Genomic DNA, 23,103 nt, shown 5'->3' with positions numbered 1-23,103 from the left:
GCTCGCAATTCCGATGCCTGATCTCGCAATTGCGAGATCAGGGGCTGCAACAAGCTGAAGCATACCAACAATATTCTCTAAGTTCCAAATCACTCCGTAGCATATCCAACACGAACCCGAGCCCCCGGGGCTCCAAACCAATCATGCACACAAGTGTTAAAACATCATACAAAATTGCTTGTGCGATCAAATTGCCAAAATAACATCTAAAATTGTGGATTTAACACCAAAACACATGAAATCCTTAAGAACACTTGAAATTCCTATTTTCACAACCGGGCGTCCGAATCACGTCAAATCAATCCCGTTTATCACCAAATTTCACAGACATGACTTAAATATTATATTAAACCTGTACTAGGCTTCAGAACCAATATATGGGTCTGATACCAACAAGATCAAACATTATTCAATATCTTTAAATCCTTAGATTTTCAGTTCAACAATTTTTGACAAAAATTCATTACTCGGGCTAGGGATCACTGAATTCGAATCCAGACATACACCCAAGTCCCATATTTTACTACGGACCCTCCGGGACCATCAAAACACGGGTCTCGGTCTGTTCACTCAAAATGTTGGCTGAAGTCAACTAAAAATCACTTTTAAAGGCAAAATTATTATTTTTCTCAAATTTTTACATAAAGGCTTTCGGGAAACGCGCTCGGACTACGCATGCAAATCGAAGAGAAGTAAGATGAGGTTTTGAAGGCCTCGGAACCCCGAAATGGGTTCTAAAACACGAGATGACCTTTTGGGTCTTGACAAAATCACATCATAACGCTAAAAACTCAAATCACCCTCCAATCCAAACTTAATGAACTTGAAACTTTAAAATTTTACAACCGATGCCGAAACTGACCAAACCACGTCCGATTGACCCCGAATTTAGCACATAAGTCATATTCAATAGTACCGTCCTTCTCCAACTTTCGGAATTAGATTCTGACCTTGATAAAAAAATTTCCCTACCGGCCCGAAACTCCAAAAATTCAACTTTCGCCATTTCAAGCCTAAATGAGCTACGGACCTCTAAAATACAATCCAAGCACGCCCCTAAGCCCATAATCACCCAACGGAGCTAACGGAATCGACGAAACTTTATTCCGGAGCCATCTTCACACTGTTCCGACTACGGTTCAAATTCTAAGGCTTAAGCTCTCATTTAGGGACTAAGTGTCCCAAAACACTCCAAAACTCAAACGAATCATCTCGGCAAGTCACAATAGCAGAAATAGATACGGGGGAAGCAGTTAGTAGGGAATCATGCCTTAATTCTCAAAACGGCCGGCCGGGTCGTTACACATAATATGAAAAATCCACACTTAGACATCATATAATAAAGCAAATGATGTATTTTAATACATGAATTCATATGAAATATGTGCAAAAAGTCACCTATATACGTATTTACATATTAAAAAAATATATAATGTAGAAGCATAACGTAGAGATATATAGAGATTAATACTAACTTGTTGCTCCCACGATGAGAATAGTAATAGTAAAACTAAGCATAACCAACGCCATGCCAAGACTTTTAAGGAAGTTTATGTGTGAGTGTCTCATTGCTCTTCAAGAGTGTTAATATATAGGCCTCTCGGTAAGTAAAACTACCTCTCAAGCATGTACTATAGTTGGGTCACGACCCCAGTTCGCTCTCCGTGAACCATCATGACGACACCTAGTCTCTACGACTAGGTAAGCCTAAATTGCGGAAGAAAACNATTTGCGGAAGTAAACAATTTTAAAAGCACAAATAAGGTAATAACAGTGTTTTAAATGTGCCGCTCAGTATACACCATATATATAAATTTCAAAACCAATATTCAAATCCAAGACCCAGAAACCCACGAATCACAAGCTAAGAAAAAGAAATACTACATAGATCTAACTCCAAAATTTTGTCTAATAAGAACAGAAGTACAGAAGGGCTAAATACAGAAAGGCAAGAATAGCAAGGGAATCCTCGGTCTGCGGACGCGGCAGATGTACCTCGAAATCTCTAAGTAGTCGCCTCCCTCAAGGATGGTAGGTCTGAGTGGGAGTACCTGGATCTGCACATGAAAAACATGCGCAGAAGGGGCATGAGTACACCACAGCGGTGCTCAGTAAGTGCCAAGTCTGGTCTCGGTCGGGTAGTGACGAGGAAGAACAAGGACCCTACTGAGGTTAAATACAATATAAGGGTTAACAGTGTGGAATAAAATAGTATTAAATAAGTGCAACAGTAAGAAATAACACAGAATTGACAGAACAACAACAACTAGAATAGAGGCAAACAAGTCACGGTAAAGAAGTACAGACTCAACACAGAGATAACAACCAGGCACCTTCCAGGATACCGTCCTGTAGTCCCAATTACAATTGTCCAGTGGATCTCCCGGGATACCGTCCCGTAGTCCATCATATATATGTCCGAAGGATCTCCCGGGATCCCGTCCCGTAGTCCAACTATCAATGCGCAGGGGATCTACCGGAAATCTCGATCTGTAGTCCCCAAATATAAATACCCAATACTGGGGGAATCTACCGGGTGCATTCTCGTAGTTCCATATAACTGTGCAGGGGGATCTATCGGGAATCTAACCCACAGTCCCAAAGTAAATATGCAGGGGGATCTATCGGGAATCCAACGCGCAGTCCCAAAGTAAACAGACAAGGGGGAGCTACCGGAATCCCACATCCGTAGTCCCAATGTAAATACACAGCAGCAGCAAGAAAATATTCAGAGAAGGGAAATATCATATTAAGGCAACAAATAATTCTAGCCTAACATGCTGCACAGAGTTCAGGTAAACAGATTTAACAATTAAAGCAATTAGATCACTTAGACATGCTTTCCTAAGCTAACAACAGGCTTAATAGTACAAGTAATAAAAGCAGGAGAAAGAAACTAATAAGTTCTTAAAGAAAAAATCGGATTTCCAACAATTTGCACAAGTACGCACTCGTCACCTCACGTACAAGGCATTTCAATTACCAAATATATCAATCCTAAGGGGAAGGTCCCCCACACAAGGTTAGACAAGCCACTTACCTCGAACAAGCTTAAATCAACACGAAACCACGCTTTTGCCACGAGTATCCGACTTCAAGTGGCCCAAATCTATTCAATTCAATTGCATATTGTAAATAACACCTCAAGTAACTAATTCCACAATTAAATTCTATGCTAATACGCGAAATTAGGTAAAATGACCAAAATACCCCTCACGCCCACATCTCGGAATCGGGTAAAATTTACATTTTCGGAATGCTCATACTCTCACGAGTCTATGCATAACAGGAACACTAAAATCGGAGTTCAATTGACCCCTCAAATTCTCATTTAAAGTCTCTTAAATCCTAAGCCCTAATTCTTCAATTGTTGGTCTAGATTCCATGATTTACTAGGTACATTTCACATTAGAAACGAGTTTTAAGACCAAGAATCTTACCTCCAAGCGTTTCCCCTTGAATCCTTCTTCTATCCCCTTCAAAGAGCTCCAAAAACGATTAGAAATGGTGGAAATAAACCCCCAAGTCGCGGAACCTCTTTTAAAATAATGCCCAGCAGTTTCCGCATCTGCGGTCCTGGGACCGCAGCTACGGTCCCACTTCTGCGGAGCAAATGTCACATATGCGGTCCCGCTTCTGCAGAAAATATATCGCATCTGCGGTCCCGCTTCTGCGGAAAATATACCGCATCTGCGGTTTCTGAAAAGATGGCGAAAATTCCGCTTCTGCGGCCGCTTAGCCGCTTCTGCGGCGCCGCACCTGCGGAACCCAAACTGCAGGTGCGGTTATGACAGCACCAGCAGCTGAAGCTGCAACTTAAACTCCAAAATTTCCTCCGTCAACTATACGATTCACCCCGAGGCCCGCGGGACCTCAACCAAAGGCACCAACAAGTCACAAACCACTACCAAAACTTGTACCAATCATTAAAACACCTAAAACAATATCGAAACCTCGAATTAACCATGGATTTAAGCCTAAGAACTCCAAAATCCTCAAAAATACGCTTTCGATCAAAAACCCAACCAAACCACGTTCGAATGACCTGAAATTTTGCACACACATCCCAAATGACACAATAGAACTACTGCAACTCTCGGAATTCCATTCCGACCCTCGGATCAAAATCTCGCTATCGAACCGGAAACTTCAAAATTTCAACCTTCGGCATTTCAAGCCTAAATTAGCTACGGACCTCCAAAACACAATCCGGACACGCTCCTAACCCCGAAATTACCTAACGGAGCTAACGGGACCATCGAATTTCCATTCCGAGGCCGTCTTCATACTGTTCCGACTACGGTCAACTTTCCAACACTTAAGCTCTCATTTAGGAACTAAGTGTCCCAAAACTCTCCGAAATTCAAACCCGAACATCCCAGCAAATCACATTAGAAGAAACAAACTTGGGGAAAGCAGTTAATAGGGGATCGGATCGTTAATTCTTAAGACGACCGGCCGGGTCGTCACAAGTTGCTTATTTTTGGTTTTTGTTTTTAATTATTTCTGAACTTGTTTCAAGCTCAAGTCGTGCTCATGATGGACTCCCTTGTTAATATTGCAATCTACTCCCTCTATTCGCTTTAACTTGTTTATAATGGACTTTGCACACCCCTTAAGTAATAATAAATGAAAAATATTTTTTACTATAATACCCATTATAATAATGGCATTTTAGAAAGTCTTGGAAAATGATTTGAGAAATGAGTAATTAATGATAAGAGTAAAAAACCTTTTTTTGTCTTTCTCTTAAATTGCTAAAGTGGACAAATAAATGAAAATGTATTTTTAGCATAGTGGACAAGTAAAAGTAAATGGAGGGAATACAACTTAAAATCTCACCTTCTTTCTCTCTCTAGAAAAAACAAAAATGCATTAAAAAGACGAAGTACTCTCTAGGAAAATGTGCTTTCTCGGTTTACTTCTTTAAAATTATAGGTTGACTTAAATTGAGATCCATTTTTTCTGATGATTCATGTTAGAATTAAATGTGAAGCCAATCCAAAAGCACTAATTTATACTATGCATTTGGCTATTAAAAGTTGGGAAATTTTCATAAAGCACTATCTTTTAGTAGTAATTAGCCATCTATAGATACCATTTGCTATATTACGGATTATAGATACCTTTTATGTGGTTATAAGATGTATTTGATATATTTAAACTATTGTATTCATGAATACACTAGCAAAAATAGGCGTGAATCAGGGAAGTCCAGCTAATCAGTTGTTGTATTCGAGTGTATTCGACTGTATTCATGGAGTGAAATATGGGATTACAGCTGGACAGATTATTGTATTCGACTGTATTCGACTGTATTCACGGCGTGAAATAGGGGATTACACTATTTTTAAAAGGGAAAGTGAATCAATTAACATAATAGACTCGTAATATAACTCACAAACGCAATTATAACACATAAATTTTGTATTTTCAGTTGTAAAAAAGATTCTCAACCGAAAAATACCCAAAAAACATAGCAATCTTCAGAGAAATTAAATAATACATTTGAATAAATTATATTAATTAAAAAAAACTTATGAAGACATTCATGGCATATAGCGAGACAGTGAATACAATGAAATACAGAGAATGCAGCGGGATACATTGAAATACAATGAGAAAAAAAGACAACGAATACAATAAAATATATGGAATACAACGAGATACATTGAATTACAATGAAAAAAATGACAATGAATACAATGAAATACATGAAAATACATTGAAGTATATTAACAGAAAATCATCCTACAACATCCATATCTCAATTTTTTCAATTGGCAGGGACGGTATTCACGAGGCTAGTGGAGCCAGCTTATACAGCAGTGAGGAACGAGTTTAGGAGGAGAATGGGAAGGAAAACGACAGTGACAAGCCTTGGCGGATTCAACACTTGCTACACAGTCCCCATTAGAATTCCAACAATAACGCTGATGTTTGCGGGCATGAACGTGACGCTGCCGCAAGACAACTTCTTGATCCGTAGCAGTTCAAGCAGTACCACTCTTTTATTTCAACATCGCCTCCTCCAGTACCATCAGAAGCCTCCCCCATCTTCCACCACCTAACCCCATTTATTTGACCCACATTGCTGTCGTAAACAACCAACGGCCGAAAAATTTCACTAAACACCAAATCCAACAATGTAAAAAAGAAAACTTCATTAACGTTTGAAAGAAATTCAATTAAAGCAAGGAAGAAAATAAAAGAAAGAAAGAAAGAAAGTGAATAGTACCGAATAGAGATAAAGACAAAGAACTAGACAGAGAAGAGGAAGAAGCAGCCACCGACTTACTCCACGATCGATTCCGATTATGCACTATTTCCATTGCTGAAGCCGAGGGTATTTTTTTAGGAGGAGATCGGAAATTTTAATGGCATTGGGAAGAGAATGGGATGTATCAAAGTAGAGAGAGAAAGAAAATAGTGTAACTGATTAGCGTATTTAGTGGCTTAGGGCTAGGAGGTAACCAAAATTAACTATTTTGCTATAAACCTTAAAAGGTATCTATAGAATATAATTTTTTTAAATGGTATTTATTTAAAGTAAATAAGGTGTTAACCTTCGTTATAGGACGTAAGAATTCCTTAAAAGTTTCTACTAATTAAACTGGCATTGTCTATTTGACCAAAGGAAACTATAGGCTTTTTCTTTTGTGATTTTAAACATTTTTATGGTAGCTAGGATTATGTAGGGTATTAACATTAATAATAAGGAGTGTGCAAGATTTTTATAGTATAAGAGTGTTATGTGTTTGATTTAGAAATACAAGGGGTGTCTAAAATTGAGTGATATTATAGGGTGTTTAGCGTAGTTTCCCATTTTTTTTAAAAAAAAAATTTGCTTATCGGATAACAAGTTAGAAAGTTTGAATAATAAGTTATCGGAATTGCAGTTTTAAATAAAAAATATTTAGTTGATAAATTAAAAGTACTTATCACTAGCCTACAACCCTTATGTATGTACTTGTGTGCATGGTAATCTCCATAATCATCTAAGTCGTCTTATTGTAAACATATTATATTTTTATCACTTAACCAATACTTCATCTGGTCCAATTTAATTAATTTTTTGACCTTTTACTTGTACTCCATAATATTTGATTTTTTAGATATCAAGAAGGAATTAACTTCTTTTATCCAAAGTTGCCCTTAGAGTAAAGAGCCTAGGAGTATTTGTTATATTTTTAATGAACAAATTAAAGTTTATATGGTCATTGTTATTGTTAATTAATGCTAAAAGGTGCATTCGTTAATATGTGTGAAAACAACAAAAATCAATTAAAATGGGTCAGAGGGAGTACCAAATTAGCATTTTTAATATATTCCTATTAGTAATTGCACTTCGCATGTGATTCAATTAATTAAATAGTAGGGCATGTGATTTTCCTTTTAATTTATAGCAATGTATCATATTAGTCCATGTGCCACTATTTTATTTTATTTGACAGCAATGCAAATGCAATGTTGAAATGTAATTTTTAACATTAGCAATTATGTAATTACAGATCTATAGCATTTTTTTTATCATTTGAATATTCCAACTGTGAGAGGATACCTTAGAACGACGCATTCCCTCTATCAAGGTTACTTGAAATCCAAGTATCTCAAATAATTGTAAAATATTGTTCGACAAATAAGAGGAAAGCTTGAGATTGTATGAGAAGATATTTTTATTGGGATAAAAATTAATAAACATTCTTACTTGATTTTATCACTACAAAAGAACCCTATTTATAAGCAAACGACTTAACCTTTAAAAAGGGTTAAGAGATGATTGGCTCTTTATTTTCTAAGAGTCAAATATCAAGTGACTCTTTATTTCATTAAAGAACAAAACGTTTTTTGAAAAAATTAGGGAATTAAAAGAACATGATCTTTCAGTAATTGACTGACCGTATTCAGAAAAAATATCTTTCTAAACATAATCATATAATCATGTCATGTAACGACCCGACAGGTCATTTTGAGTATCTGCACTTCGCTCGGTATTTTGACGGCTCGTGTAACGACCCGACTGGTTGTTTTGCCTTTTAGAACCCCGTTTCACTAAATAAAACCTTTCGTATTTGCATTAGCTAATTTACGACTTGCGGGGGCGATTGGTTCGGGAGTTGGAAGAGTTTTGAGTAAAAATATGCCCATTTGCTTCTTTAAGATTTTCTTAAAAGACCAAGTTTGACTTTGGTCAACATTTTGGAAAAACGGACCCAGATTCATGATTTTACAATTTCGTAGGATCCGTGGAAAAATATGGGACCTAAGCGTATGACCGGAATCGAATTCCGAGGTCCCTAGCCCGAGTAATGAATTTTTATTGAAAATTGTCAAACTGAAATCCTAAGAGTTTAATAAAAAGGAAAAATGCTTGCTCACATTGATATCGGGCCAGTATGTTGGTTCCGGAGCCCGGTACAAGTTCGATATAATATTTTAGTCTTGTCTGTGAAATTGGGTGAGAAACGGGATTGATTTGACGTGATTCAGATGTTTGGTTAAAAAGTTAGGAATTTAGGTATTCTTGAGGATTTCATGCATTTTTGGTGTAAATCCATGGTTTTAGGTGTTAATTATGCGATTTGATTGCTTGAGCAAGTTTGCACATGGTTGTAGGACTGGTATGAGTGTTCGCAGTGGAGCCCCGAGGGCTCGGGTGAGATTCGGGCATAGTTGGAGTTGACAAACATACCATTTTTCTGGTATTTTTTTTATCCCTGCTGCAGGTCTCGCAATTGCGAGACATTGTTCGCAATTGCGAGTAGGTCATCGTATTTGCGAAGCTGGGGTGGCTGGGCAGGAGTCGCAATTGCGACCTTATACTTCGCATTTGCGAAACCAGGGGGTTCGCATTTGCGGAATTCCCTTCGCTTTTGCGATCGAGGCAGGGGAAGGGGTTGTTCGCATTTACGATTGAAATGTCGCAATTGCGATATCGCAATTGCGAGCCCTGTGTCGCAATTGTGACATCAGAGGGCTGGGAAGGATTTTAAAAACGGGACTTAAGAGCAATTTTTCATTTTCTACACTACACTTGGGCGATTTGAGAGCTTCCAAAGAGGGATTTCAACATAACATTGTGAGGTAAGTTATTTTCATTCATCCTTAGTTTAAATACATGTATATTAGGTAGATTAAACATCAAAAATTAGGAAAAATCAAAGGGGTTAGAGCTAGACCTAGGGTTTTAATAAAACTAAGATTTAAGCATGAAATTTGTTATGAAATGGAGTAGAAATCATATATTATTGATCCTTAGGTTGTAGAGAACAATTTCCTTCGAAAAATCTCGGAATCCGGGCACGTGGGCCCGGCGTCGGAATTTAGAAAACTTGTGGAAAAGGTTGGGAAATTACTTAGATAGTTAGAATTCGACTTTGTAAGCCTTTATTGACTAGTTATTACTTATTTTAACTAGTTTGCGATCGTTCGGCTCCGAATTAAGGGCTTGGGCTTGTTCGTGATATTGGAAGTGCGCTTTGGAACGAGGTGAGTCTCGTTTCTAACCTTGTAAGAGGCAATTGTCACCATAGGTGAGTTAACTGGTTATGTGCTCCTATTTGTGGGGGCTACGTACGCACGAGGTGACGAGAGTCCGTGCGTAGCTACTATTATGCTATTGTTCGGGTAGTCTAGGACCCAAAAGCATGCTTTACTTGGATTAATTGTAAACTTATTGACAGCTCTAATTGCCTACGCCTATGAAGGGCGTGATGAGATTTGGGAAGAAGGGCAAGCTTAGCCCTAGGTTCATTGGTCCATTTGAGATTCTTGATCGAGTGGGAGAGGTGGCTTATAGACTTGCATTGCCGCCTAGCTTATCAGTCGTGCATCCAGTTTTCCATGTATCCATGCTTCGGAGGTATCACGGCGATCCAGCCCACGTGTTAGATTTCAGCACTGTCCAGTTGGACAAGGATTTGTCGTATGAGGAAGATCCGGTAGCTATTCTAGACCGGCAGGTTCGTCAATTGAGATCCAAGAGTTTTTCTTCTGTTCGTGTTAAGTGGAGAGGTCAGCCTCCTGAGGCATCGACCTGGGAGTTCGAGTCCGATATGCGGAGCCGTTATCCTCATCTTTTTCCCTACTCAGGTACTTCTTTCTTTTGTCCGTTCGAGGACGAACGGTTGTTTTAAAGGTGGAGAATGTGACGATCCAAAGGATCATCACCTGTTTTCATACCCATTATGTACTTCCGAGGCCTTGAAAATCATATTTAGGGTTGCCTCGATTTGCGTGCGCAGTCTGGGCGCGTAGCCGAAAGGCTTAAATATGAATTCTGTGAGAAAAATGCTAAAATTTGATATAAAAATGAATAAATTTGACTTCGGTCAACATTTTGGGTAAACGGACCCGGACCCGTGATTTGACGGTCCCGGAGGGTCCGTAGGAATATGTGGGACTTGGGTTTATGTCCGGAATCGAATTCCGAGGTCCCAAGCCCGGAAATAAATTTTTGTGTGAAATTGTTTTTTGGAAATAATTAAGGAAATTGGAAATGAAATTTGATTAGAAGACTATGGTATCGGGCCCGTAATTTGGTTCCGGCGCCCGGTACAAGTCTTCTGTATGATTTAAGCACTTTCTGTAAAGTTTGGTTGAAAACGGATGTCGTTTGACGTGTTTCGGACTTAAAATGGAAATTTGACGTTGTATGAAAATTTGGAAGGAATCATGGATTTTGAGGCTTAATTCGATGTATATGATGTTATTTTGGAGATTTGATCGCACGGACAAGTCCGTAGGATGGTTTTGAGGTGGTGTGTATGTTTTGTTTGGAGCCCCGAGGGCTCGGGTGTGTTTTGGATAGGTGTCAGAGTGCATTTTGAACTTAGAAAAATATCTGGTGCATTCAGTCCTGCAATATTCGCACTTGCGAAGCAGGCCTCGCAAATGCGAGCCTGACATCACAAATGCGAGGAAGGGAAGTCCTGTAGCTGGGTCGCAAATGCGAACAATTGGGTCGCAAATGCAAAGGTGAGCCAGTCGCAAATGCGACCTTTGGGAAATTAATTTTTATGCATTCAAATTGATTCATTTAGTGTTTATTAAAGTAATTAAGTGACTTGTGACTAGATTCGAGCGGATTGGTGGTGGAATCGAGGGGTAAAGCTATAGTTGAGGCTTGAGTTGAATTCAACACATCGAGGTAAGTGTTTGGTCTAACCTTAGCTTGAGGGAATAAGAGTTGAGTCTTATTTGCTACTTGCTAATTGTCGAGCACGATGTATAGGCATGGTGACAAGTATCTATTCATTGGTGTCTAGCATGACTGTGAGTCCTTATATTGCGAATATCCTGGTTTTGTTATAGCGTCCATGCTTAATTGATGATTTCTATATGTTGTAAAGAGTATGTGAAAGGAAATTGTGATCTTTGAACTTCGTGGAGCGTTGGCTCGAGTTGAAATACAAATTGTGAAGGTATATGAGATATTTAAATCCTTGGAGCGTTGGCTCAAGTGATAATGTGAACTAGGAGATGAAAGTGAAAGAATGAGAAAGAGTTATTGGTTTATTCCCTTGCCGGGACGTTTCGTTGTTTTGTTGATTATCTCCCTTGCCGGGACATGGAAATTTATTGATATTGTTCCCTTGCCCGGATTTAATTGTTAAATTGCATTCCCTTGCCGGGATTTCTATCATTATTTGTTTACTTTCTTGCTCCTTATTTGTGATTGTTGTTTGGGTGAGGAAGAGTGATAAAGCACGAAGGGTGATGCCGTGCATTGTATTATATTTGTGGATCGGGCTGCGCGCCGCAACAACGCTAAATGATAGGGATCGGGCTGCACGCCGCAACAATGATATTTGTGGATCGGGTTGCATGCCGCAACAATGCTAAATGATATGGATCGGGTTGCACGCCGCAATAGAGTTGTTATACATATTGGGATCGGGTTGCGCGCCGCAACAATTATTGATACAAGTGTGTTTATTTTGGATATTAGTTTCTTTGTTCGCTGTAAATTCTAAGCTGCCCTTAGACTGTTACTCTGGATTTACTGTTAATACTGGTATACCCCCGCAGCAATGTTTCCCCCTCCCATCTTTTCCTGTTTAATCCTTCTATACTTTCCGCTGTATATTATATAACTGCACAGGTTTAATTGGTAGTTCGGTCCTAGCCTCGTCACTACTTTGCCGAGGTTAGGCTAGGCACTTACCAGCACATGGGGTCGGTTGTGCTGATACTACACTCTGTGCTATTTTGCACAGCTCCAGGTTTTGGACAGCAGCAGCAGTAGCGTGGGAGCAGGCCTTCAGTCCAGCGAGACACCGAGGTAGCCTTGCAGGCGTCCGCAGGCCCGGCGTCTCCCCTATCTTTTACTTTAGACTGTTATCTCATTGTATTCGAGACAAACAGATATATTTCTTTCAGACATTGTATTTAGCATTCTTAGATGTTCGTGAGTATTGTGACACCGGTCTTGGGTAGAGGCTTATGTTGAATTCTTCCGCATTTCCATTCAGTTTTTCGTTAATTTAAGACTTCCGCTTATTTAGTTAAATCAGTTGCTTATACTTTCAATGCTGATAAATTATTAAAAAGGATTATGTTGTTAATGATAAAGTAATTAATGTTTGGCTTGCCTAGCTCCCAATAGTAAGCGCCATCACGACTCGCGAGGGTGGGAAATCCGGGTTGTGAGACTTTAATTGAGCAATACTAGTATATGTAGCCATCCTGTTTAGCTTAGGGAAGCATGCTTACGTGTCTTAACTGTCTTATCTGCTTTAATTGCCTACATGGACTCCGTGTAGCATGTTTAGAGTAAGATTACCTATCTTCTTTGGTACGAACTTGATTTGAACTGAAGATTTTCCTTGTTAAAATTGTTATGTATATTGAATGAGTTGTGTATTTACTTTGGAACTACGAAACGGTATTCCGGGAGATACCCCTACATTTCGGCTTTTGAATTTATCTCTTTTACAGAATTTCTGTATGAAAAAGGTTATTATCCAATCTTTAATGAAATATCGAATCATTTTAGGAATGTGTTGGCTGGCCTAGTTCCATGATAGGCGCCATCACGACCGGGTTAGTTTTGGGGTGTGATAATAATGAAGTTCCAGCATAATATACCGGTCCAGCATAATATGCTGGAAGTTCATACACATGTGCTACAATCTCCAGTATATTATGCTGGAACTTTCCGCGTGTTGGAGTTCCAGCATAAGTACACTAGAACTCCAACATATTACAATGGAGTTCCAGCATAAGTGTACTCGAACTCCAGCATAATATATGTCACGACCCAATTCCCGGACCCGGTCGTGATGGCGCCTCTCATGAAGACAAGGCCAGCCAAACAAAACAAAACACCTCTTTTAACAATTTATTTAACATAAGCAAATCTAAAACATGATTAAGATAGCCATAATTGCGGAAAACAGCGATAATAACAAAGGGAAACCATCCCGAAACAGCCCAAACCGGGGTGTCACAAGACATGAGCTACTATAGAATCTGCTATATGTCTACAACGTATGAAGACCGATACAATAGTCTAAAGAAAACATAAATGATAGAAGATAAGGGAGACACGGGGCTGCGGACGTCAACAGCTACCTCGTAATCTCCAAATCACTGCCGGGCCTGGAAGGATCAGCGCTCAGGAGCGGATTCTGCTATGCCTAAATCTGCACACACGGTGCAAGGAGTAATGTGAGTACTACGACCCAGTGAGTAATAATTATAAATAATGATTGAAAGCAATGAAAACACGTAAAGGCACCAAGCAATTCTATATCGGGCAGTAGAAATCACTTAAAGTAGTAAACAGTGAAAAGTCTTACGAAATCTCTTTTAAAACATGTAAAACAGATTATTTAGCAAGTAAATGACAAGTAGAAATTTGCCCCTCGGGCTCAGTATCAATCGCACAGAACAGTATCAGCCCCTCGGGCTCAGTTTCAGTCACTCAGCATAGTATCAGCCCCTCGGGCTCACTCTCAGATCATATGGGTACCCGCGCTCACTGTGGGTGTGCAGACTCCGGTGGGGCCGGCCCAAGCGCTATATCAAGCCACCTCGTGGCATTATTACTCGGCACTCGGCCTCATATCACTCGGCCTCACATCACTCAAGCCACCTCGTGGCATATAAAGCAGCTCGGGCCCTCGGCCTCATATCACTCAGCATATCCTCACATATGGCTCTTGGCCTCACTCCGTCCTTAAATCATCACAAGCCCCTCGGGCATCAAAAAAACAGTAGTGCTCAGCCCAAACAACATTAGAAATACCATTAAGTCTCAAAATGCGAGTAAATGTGGCTGAGTTCGTAAAGATGTATAAATCAATAGGACTGAGTTCAAGTAATGTGTCAAAATAGTGAGGAAAAAGTGATAAAAGTCCATGAAGGATTCAAATAGTCGGCATGAAGCCCAAATATGGCAAAAAGCCCAAATCATGATGATAACAAACAAGTCTCAGTCAAATACGCGGTAAAAACATCAATCGGGACGGACCAAGTCGCAATCCCCAATAGTAAACAACCCCGCGCTCGTCATTAAGCGCGTGTCTCGCCTCAATATTGCACTACGTTGTGCAAATCCGGGGTTTCAAACCCTCAAGACATCATTTACAATCATTACTCACCTCAAGCCGGCCAAAACTCCAGCTCGCTATGCCCTTGCCTCTCAAATCGACCTCCTCACGCGTCGAATCTGATCAAAACCACAACGAATACGTCACGTTATGCTAAGGAAACAATACCCAATCGAAAACGATTGAAAAATATCAAAAATCTCGAAATTAGCAAAACCCGATCCCCGGGCCCACTTCTCGAAACTCACAAATTTTCACATCAACGAATTCCTTATCTCGCCACGAGTTCATACATATAAAAATCACAAGAATCGGAGTACAATTGACCCTTCAAATCCTCAATTTTTGTTCTCTTAAGTTCAAGCCCTAAACCACCATTTTTGTCCATTAATTCCTCAAATTTTCAGTCCTAATTCATGAAATAGCACCATAGAATCGTGTTTTGGGTCCAAAAATCCTTACCTTATCGATGCTCCTTGAAATCCCTCTTTAAAATCGCCCACAATCTTCCAAGTCCGAAGTTAGAAATGATAAACCCTTCAAAATTCGCGAAGAAGGACTTAAATACCTTGTGCTCAGGCAAAACCGCATCTGCGGTCCAAAATCCGCTTCTGCGGTGCCGCTCCTGCCGTTGATTCTCCGCATCTGCGGAACTTCATTAAATCCCGCCTAGCCGCATCTGCGGTCCAATAGCCGCATCTGCGGTTCCGCAGGTGCGGCTCCCAATCCGCATCTGCGGTTCCATCTTTACTCCCCTATTCCGCATCTGCGACCAACCTTCCGCATCTGCGGCTTCGCAGATGCGGCTCCTCGTCCACTTTTGCGGAAACAGCTGCCCCCGACCAAACTCGCACCTGCGGCCTCCCCTTCGCACTTGCGGTCCCCTTTCCGCAGGTGCGGACATACCAGCAACAGCAAATTTTCTGCAATGACACAAGTCAAAATTCTTCCCGTTAGCCATCCGAGATCACCCCGGGGACCTCAACCAAAAGCACCAACACCTCCTAAAACCTCATTCACACTTTTTCCAATCATCAAAACACCTCAAACCACACCAAAACCATCAAATTACATCGGATTCATGCCTAAGTTCCTCTAAAACTTCCAAAACACGCATTTGATCAAAAACCCAACCAAACCACCTCCGAATGAACTGAAATTTTGCACACGCATCCCAAATCACATAATGAAGCTACAGCAACTCTCGAAATCCCATTCCGACCCTCGGAATAAAATCTCACCTATCAACCGGAAATCGCCAAAATACTAACTTCGCCAATTCAAGCCTAACTCTACACCGGACCTCCAATATCACTTTCGATCACACTACTAAGTCACAAATCATCCCTCGAAGCTAACCGAATCATCGGAATTCATATCCGAGCCCTCTAACACACAAGTCAACATCCAATTGTCTTTTCCAAACTAAGCCTTCCTTAAAGAGACTAAGTGTCTCATTTCCTACCAAAACCACTCCAAACCAACTCGAACACATAAGACACGGATAACGAAGCATAAAGAAGCAGAAAATGGGGGAAACGAAGCGGTAACTCATGAGACGACGGGTCGGGTTATCACATCCTCCCCAACTTAAACAAACTCTCGTCCTCGAGCGAGTCAAGAAACATACATGAAGCCTCAAATAGGTAAGGGTATCTGCTCCGCATCTCCCACTCGGTCTCCAAAGTAGCCTTCTCCACGGGCCGACCTCTCTACTGCACTTTCACTGAAGCTATATCCTTTGATCTCAACTTTCGAACCTGACGACCCAAAATAGCCACTGGCTCCACATCATAGGTCAAATCATCATCCAACTGAACCGTGCTGAAGTCCAAAACATGTGACGGGTCCCCAACATACTTCCGGAGCATAGAAACATGAAATACCGGATGCACGCCCAACAAGCTGGGTGGCAAAGCAAGCATATAAGCCACCTCCCCAATCCTCCTGAGTACCTCAAAAGGCCCAATGAACTGCGGACTCAACTTCCCTTTCTTGCCAAATCTCATAACACCCTTCATGGGAGAAACCTTCAGCAAGACCTTTTCACCAACCATATAAGACACATCTCGGACCTTCCGGTCCGCATAACTCTTCTGACGCGACTGCGCTGTACGAAGCCTCTCATGAATCAGCTTCACCTTATCTAAGGCATCCTGAACCAAATCTATCCCCAATAGCCTAGCCTCGCCGGGCTCAAACCAACCAACTGGAGATCTACACCGCCACCCATACAACGCCTCATACGGAGCCATCTGAATGCTCGACCGATAACTGTTGTTGTAGGCAAACTCTGCAAGCATCAAAAACTCATCCCAAGAACCTCCAAAATCAATAACACAGGCACGCAACATGTCCTCCAATATCTGAATAGTACGCTCGGACTGTCCGTCCGTCTGAGGATGAAACGATGTGCTCAACTCTACCTGAGTACCCAACTCTCTCTGCACGACTCTCTAAAACTGCGAAGTAAACTGAGTACCTCTATCTGAGATGATAGAAACCGGAACACCATGCAACCGAACAATCTCCCGGATATAAATCCCTGCCAGCCGCTCTGAAGAATAGGTAGTACACACAGGAATGAAGTGCGCGGACTTGGTCAGCCGATCAACAATCACCCAAATAACATAAAATTTCCTCAAAGTCCGAGGAAGTCCAACAACAAAGTCCATAGTAATCCTCTCCCACTTCCACTCGGGAATATCCATCTGCTGAAATAAGCCACTAGGTCTCTGATGCTCATATTTCACCTGTTGACAATTGAGACACCGAGCCACAAATCCCACAATATCTTTCTTCATTCTTCTCCACTAGTAGTGCTGCCTCAAATCCTGATACATCTTCGCGGCACCCGGATGAATAGAATACTGCGAGCTATGGGCCTCCTCCAGAATCAACTCTCTAAGCCCATCCACATTGGGCACACAGATCCGGCCCTGCATCCTCAACACAACATCATCACCAATGGCCACATCTCTAGCATCGCCATGCTGAACTCTGTCCTTAAGGACAAGCAAATGCGGATCATCACACTGGCGCTCTCTGATGCGATCATACAAGGAAGGCCGAGAAACCACACAAGCCAACACCCGACTGGGCTCTGAAATATCTAGCCTCACAAGCCGATTGGCCAAGGCCTGAACATCAACTGCAAATGGCTTCTCCCCAGCTGGAATGTACGCCAAGCTCCCCATACTCACTGCCTTCCGGCTCAAAGCATCGGCCACTACATTGGCCTTTCCCGGATGATACAGAATAGTAATATCATAATCCTTAAGCAACTCTAGCCATCTCCGCTGCCTCAAATTAAGATCCTTTTGCTTAAACAAATGCTGAAGACTGCGATGATCAGTGAATACCTCACAAGATACGCCATACAAGTAGTTCCTCCAAATCTTCAATGCATGAACTATAGCAGCCAACTCCAAATCATGAATAGGGTAGTTATTTTCATGGGGCTTCAACTGACGAGAAGCATAAGCAATAACTCTACCCTCCTGCATCAATACAAAACCAATCCCAACTCTCGAAGCATCACAATATACGGTATATGAACCTGAAGCTGATGGCAAAACCAATACTGGAGTTGTGGTCAAAGCCGTATTGAGCTTCTGAAAGCTCTCCTCAGACTCGTCCGACCATACAAATGAAGCACCCTTCTGAGTCAACTTGGTCAAGGGCGATGCAATGGATGAAAATCCCTTAATAAATCTGCGATAATAGCCTGCCAACCCAAGAAAGCTACGAATCTCTATGGCTGAGGACGGTCTAGGCCAACTCTGAACTGCCTCTATCTTCTTTGAATCAACCTGAATAACCTCGTTGGACACCACGTGCCCCAAGAAAGCCACTGAACTGAGCCAAAACTCACACTTGGAGAACTTTGCATAAAGATTCTCCGCCCTCAATCTCTGCAACACAACTCGCAAATGCTCCGCGTGCTCCTCCTGACTACGCGAGTACACGAAAATATCCTCAATGAAAACAATAACGAACGAATCCAGATAAGGCCGAAATACACTGTTCATCAAATGCATGAACGCTGCTGGGGCATTGGTCAGCCCGAAAGACATAACAAGAAACTCATAGTGACCATATCTAGTCCTAAAAGCAGTCTTAAGAATATCTGAATCCCTGATCTTTAACTGGTGATAACCCGAACGGAGATCAATCTTGGAGAACACCCTCGCTCCCTGAAGCTGGTCGAATAAATCATCAATACGCGGCAAAGGATACTTGTTCTTCACTGTTACCTTATTGAATTGCCTGTAATCAATGCACATTCTCATTGTGCCATCTTTTTTCTTCACAAACAGAACCGGCGCACCCCACGGTGACACACTAGGCCAAATGAACCCCTTATCCAGGAGTTCTTGAAGCTGATCCTTCAACTCTTTCAACTCTGCTGGTGCCATACGATATGGCGGAATGGAAATGGGCTGAGTGCCCAGCACCAAGTCAATACCAAAATCAATATCCCTGTCCAGTGGCATGCCCGGTAGGTCAATAGGAAATACATCGGGAAATTGCCTCACAATTGGAATAGAATCAATGCTAGGAGTCTCAGCTCCAACATCCCTCACAAACGCCAAATATGAAAGACAACCCTTCCCAACCATACGCTGGACCTTTAAGAAAGAAATCACCCTACTAGGAACATAATCAGTCACACCACGCCACTCGATCCTCGGTACGCCCAGCATAGCTATAAGTGACTGTCTTGGCATGGCAGTCCAGAATAGCATGACACGGAGATAACCAATCCATGCCCAAAATAATATCAAAGTCCACCATGCTCATTAGCAATAGATCAACTCGTGTCTCTAGACCCCCAATAGTCACAACACATGACCGATACACATGGTCTACAATAATATATCGCCCACCGGGGTAGATACGTGAACAGGTAAGGAAAGACACCCTCGGGACGTACTCAAATGATGAGCAAAATATCAGGACACATAAGAATAGGTGGAACCGGGATAAAATAAGATATAGGCATCTCTGTGGCAGACTGAAATAATACCTGTAATGACAACATCTGAAGCAATGGCATCTGTCCTACCTGGAATAGCATAAAAATTGGCCTGGCCACCGCCTGATCGACCTCCCTCTCTGGGGCGACCCCTGGCTGCCTGACCTCCACCCCTAGCTGGCTGGGCGGGTGGTGAAGTAACTGGAGCAGAAGACGAGGGATGACCCCTCTGCTGAGATGAACTGGCAATACGACGAGGACACTGCCTCCAGACATGCCAAAACTCTCCACACTCAAAACAACTCCCAGGTGTTGGAGAAGGGGACTGAAGGGAACCCCTCGCACCGGAGTGACCAGCTGATGCACTCGGCATAGAAGAACCCTGAGCTGACGAGGCACGAGATGAACTCTAGGCTGAAAGGGCGCTAAGTGAAGGCTGACCCTTGTGAGAACCATGATAACCACGGCCTGAAGATGCCCCACGATACTCTGGACGGGCCGACTGAGCGGTCGTGAAAGAACGACCTCTACCATGCTGGAACTGGCCCCTAGACAGAGCACCACTGAAACTGCCAGAACCTTGAGGCCTCTTGGCCTCCCTCTCCTCTCTATCCTGCCGGCAAGCCGTCTCAATCTCACGAGCGATATCAACCACCTCCTCAAATGAAATACCCAAAACTCTCTCTCTAGTCATCAGAACACGGAGATGGTAATTAAGTGTAACGACCCGGCCGGTCGTTTTTGGAATTTACGCCCCGATCCCCCTTTAATTGCTTCCCCTAAGTTCATTTCTGCTATTTCGGTTTGCCGGGACGTTCGGTGTTAGGATTCGGAGTGTTTTGGGACACTTAGTCCCTAAATGAGAGCTTAAGTGTTGAAAATATGGTCCGTAGTCGCAACAGTGTGAAGACGACCTCCGAATGGAAATTCGATGGTTCAGTTAGCTCCGTTAGGTGATTCCGGGGTTGGGAGCGTGTTCGGAATGTATTTTGGAAGTCCGTAGCTCATTTAGGCTTGAAATGCCGAACTTTGTATTTTTTAAGATCCGGTCCGATAGTGAGTTTTTGATCCGAGGGTCGGAATGGAATTCTGAAGGTTGCAGTAGCTCCGTCATGTCATTTGGGATGTGTGTGCAAAATTTCAGGTCATTCGGACGTGTTTTGGATAGGTTTTTGATCGAAATCGTATTTGGAAGAAATTTGAAGTTCTTAGGCTTGAATCTTTGCTTAAATCGGTTTCCGGTGTTGTTTTAGATGTTTTATGGATTGGTACAAGTTCGAATAAGGTATTAGGTGGTATTGGTGCTTTTGGTTGAGGTCCCGGGGGCCTCGGGATGATTACGGGTGGTTAACGGAGAAAACTTCTAAGTGTTGCAGCAGCTGGTATTTTTCTTTCTGGTATTTTCGCTTCTGCGGCCTGGGAACCGCAGAAGCGGAGTCGCAGAAGCGGCCTTGGATGTCGCAGAAGCGACTTTTGGTCACCCTCCAGGAAACCGCAGAAGCGGTAGGATTTCCGCAGAAGCGGGTCCGCTTCTGCGAGATGGGAACCGCAGGAGCAGAAGCTGGGATTTTTAAAGGGAGCCGCAGAAGCGGCCAGTGCTTCGCATAGGCGGGACCGCAGAAGCGGTCCCTAGACCGCAGAAGCGGTATTCACTGTTCAGATATAGCAATTTCGAGGGTTTAATTTCATAAGTTTGAAAAATCGATTGAGAGCTCGGGAGAAGGCGATTTTGAGTGGGTTTTGAGGAGAAAATCATTGGGTAACGTTTCTTTGATCCCTTTTTGTTATATTTCATCGTTATATAGTTAAATACATCATGGGAATTCGAAATTTGGACCAAAAATTGGATAATTTGGGGTAAAACTTCATTGGCTAGACTATTGAGTTTTGAGTGGGCATTTGACCTCCAATTTGGGAGATTTTTATATGGTTAGACTCGTGAGAGTACGAGGGTTCTAAAAATGTGAAAATTATTCGATCCCGAGACGTGGGCATTTTGGTCATTTTATCTATTTTCGCGCCCTAGCTTTAATTTTAATAGCGGAATCAGTTGTTTGCAATATTATTTACGATGTGTAATTGAATTGAATAGATTTGGGCCATTTGGAGTCGGATACTCGTGGCAAAGGCGTGGTTTCTATTGTATCGAGCCGCTTCGAGGTAAGTAGCTTGTCTAACCTTGTGTGGGGACTTTTCCCCTTAGGATTGTTTTCTTGATATTTGAGTGCCTTGTACGTGAGGTGACGAGCGCGTACTTGAGCCGATTGATGAAAATCTGGTTTTCACTTAAGTTGTTGATATTTAGCTTTATTTCCTACTTGCCTTATCCTACTTGAAACTATACTTGTGCTAGATTTGGAAAGCATGTTTAGCTGACTTAACTGCCTAATTGCTTAAGTTGTTTGACTGTACTACGTGAAGCATGCTAGGCTAATTCTATCTGTTGCTCTGTCTTTCGTACTTTCTTCCTTGGTTTGTTTCTGGCTGTGGTTGCGCATTTACATTGGGACTACGGATGTGGGATTCCGGTAGCTCCCCCCCCCCCCTGTTTGTTTACTTTGGGACTACGGGTTCGATTCCCGGTAGATCCCCCTGCACTTTTACTTTGGGACTGCGGGTTAGATTCCCGATAGATCCCCCTGCATTTTGATGGTTGAACTACGGGGCCGTATCCCGGAAGATCCTTCGGTTTGGTATATGAGTTGGACTACTGGACGGTATCCCGGGAGATCCACTGGACAGTTGAGGAAAGGGCTACACGACGGTATCCTGGGAGACCCTCATAGTTATCATTGGTATTGAGTTGTATTTACTCTGTGTTTGCTCTGTCCTTTTGTGGTTGTTATTGTCTCGTTGGCCTGCCTTATTTCACTGCTGTATTTATTATTTCTGTCAGATTATCATACCGTTACTTATTGTTATTACTATATTGTGTCTCAGTATGGCCGTGACCTTCCTCGTCACTACCCAACCAAGGTTAGACTTGGCACTTACTGAGTACCGTTGTGGTGTACTCATGCCCTTCCTGCGCATGTTTTTCATGTGCAGATCATCTAGGTACCTCTACTCAGGCGCACTATCAGTGAGGCAGGAGGACTACGGAGACTTCGAGGTAGATCTGCTGCGTCCGCAGACTGACGAGTCTCCCTCTTACTCTATCTCCAGTACTTAGTTTTTCTTCTTCCGGTTGTTAGATATTCTTTAGTTTGGAGCCTTTACTTTTCGCTTCAGTAGCCTGTGTTGCCCGTGAGTTTTCGGGTTTTGGGGATTGTTTTGAACTTGTGATATTGAGTTGTACATGCCGAGCGGCATTCAGTACAGTTTCTTTTAGTATTTAATTTGGTTTCCTCTATTTTTCCGCAATTATTATATTTCCGCAATATTAGGCTTACCTGGTCGTGGGGACTAGGTTCCGTCATGACATGTTCACAGTCGGTGAACTAGGGTCGTGACATTAAGGCCATCCACAAACTTCTTGATCCTCTCACGATCTGTCGGGACCATCCAGGCGGCATGACGAGCCAACTCAGGATACCTCGCCTCATACTGAGACACGGTCATATCTCCCTG

The sequence above is a fragment of the Nicotiana attenuata genome, chromosome 5, assembly GCF_001879085.1.
Source record: "Nicotiana attenuata strain UT chromosome 5, NIATTr2, whole genome shotgun sequence".
NCBI lineage: Eukaryota > Viridiplantae > Streptophyta > Magnoliopsida > Solanales > Solanaceae > Nicotiana > Nicotiana attenuata.
Note: the sequence above shows the minus strand (reverse complement) of the source record.